A 2,093-nucleotide genomic window follows, 5' to 3' on the forward strand; every position below is an offset into this window, starting at 1 on the left:
TAGGCGGCTAGGCGGTCATTTAGGCGGCTAGGCGGTCATTTAGGCGGTCTAGGCGGAAAAAAATCGGATATCCGATTTTTTAAACCGATTTGGCATAAATCGGGGCAGAAAAGTGACGCGTAACGCCTAGGCGGCCGAGTTTTAGAACAGGGGTAAAGACATATTCTGTCTGTGATCGAGCATTGTGTGGATCTGATAGATAGCCTGCATCAGCAAAGCCAACTAAACCATCTTTGTTATGGTTAGTATAGAATAGACCCAAGTCTTTCGTTCCTTGCAGGTAACGAATAACGTGTTTAATCCTGTTCCAGTGCCTTTGGGTCGGACAAGAGCTAAACCTAGATAGTAGGTTCACGGCAAAACTTATATCAGGCCGTGTGTGAGTTGCCAAGTACATTAAAGCTCCTATGGCACCGAGATATGGCACTTCGGGACCAAGGACATCTTCATCGTCCATCTTGGGACGGAAGGGATCAGTGTCCAGGCCGAGGGACCTCACGACCATGGGACTGGATAGAGGATGACAATCGGCCATATTAAACCTCTTGAGTACCTTTTATGTATATGTCATCTGATGCACAAGGATTCCATCATTTATGTACTCAAGTTTTAATCCCAAACAGAATTTCGTTTTTCCTAGATCTTTCATCTTTCATCTCAAATTCTTTCTTAAGGTATTCAACCGTTTGGGAAATCTCTCCAGAGCTTCCTAGGATATTCAGATCATCAACATATACTGCTATGATCACCAATCCTTTGTTTTCGAATTTCTTTATGAAAATGCATGGACTGATCGGATCATTTCTATATCCTTCTTTCACTAGGTACTCACTCAGTCGATTGTACCACATCCAACCGGATTGTTTCAGTCCATAAAGAGATTTATTCAACTTAATACGATGTTGTTCTCGAGAACTCTCTTTGTTTTTCAATTCGATACCTTTGACTTTTATATATATCTCATTATCCAGTAGACCATATAAGTATGCAGTTACAACATCCATTAAGCGCAAGTCTAATTTCTCTCTTATAGCCAGACTTATCATGAATCTAAAAGTAGTAGCATCCACCACATGGGAATATGTTTCCTCATAATCGATTCCTGGTCTCTGTGAGAATCCTTGCGAACAAGCTGGGCTTTATACCTCACGACTTCACCATTTTCATTTCTTTTCCCCACAAAGACCCATTTGTTTCCAACTGGTTTTACATCAAATGGTGTTCGGATTATAGGGCCGAAAACACCTCTCTTCTTTAAAGAGTTTAACTCCACGTTTATAGCTTCTTTCCATTTGATCCAATCTGATCGTTGAGTGCACTCATAAATAGACGTGGGTTCATGATCCTCGTTTAAATCCATAAGTTCAAGTGCTACATTGTATGCAAATATATCATCAATGTCGACATTCTTTATGTTCCATTGTATCCCAAACAAGACATATTTTATTGACATCTCATTATTATCAGGACCTTCGGTACCTTGAATCTTGGCGTCCCAAGAATCAGTATTAGATACATCAGGGCCGGCCGCATCTAAGCATTCATGATCGGCCGCGATCGCTATTAGGGTTTTGGGATCGGCCGCGGTTAAGTCTCGGGATTTAGGAACGGCCGCGGTCGTGTCTAGGGTTTCAACAACCTCGGTTTCATTCTCTGCACCTTTCTTAGTTTTCCGAGGGTTCTTACCTTTGGAACCTATTGGTCTACCATGTTTCAAATGTTGTCTAGACTCTGTAGCAACTTGATTGTGTCCCTCTTGAACATCAATTCTGATTGGTGCATTAGGAGCTGGTATATATGACTTACTCACTCTTTTCGGGTCAGCAAATGAATCTGGCAATTGATTAGCTAGCTTTTGTAAATGTATAATATTTTGGATTTCTAAATCACATTCCTGAGTCTGAGGATCTTGCCAAGATAAAGATGTTTGATTCCATGTAATCTTTTTTTACCAGCTTATTGCTATCTCCCCCTAATGTTGGATGTTCGGATTCATCAAAGTGACAATCCGCATACCTGGCCTTAAATAAATCACCCGTAGTTGGCTCAAGGTATTTTATAATCGTGGGGGACTCATATCCAACATATATTCA

Source organism: Brassica oleracea, chromosome C3, assembly GCF_000695525.1.
Source record: "Brassica oleracea var. oleracea cultivar TO1000 chromosome C3, BOL, whole genome shotgun sequence".
Lineage (NCBI taxonomy): Eukaryota > Viridiplantae > Streptophyta > Magnoliopsida > Brassicales > Brassicaceae > Brassica > Brassica oleracea.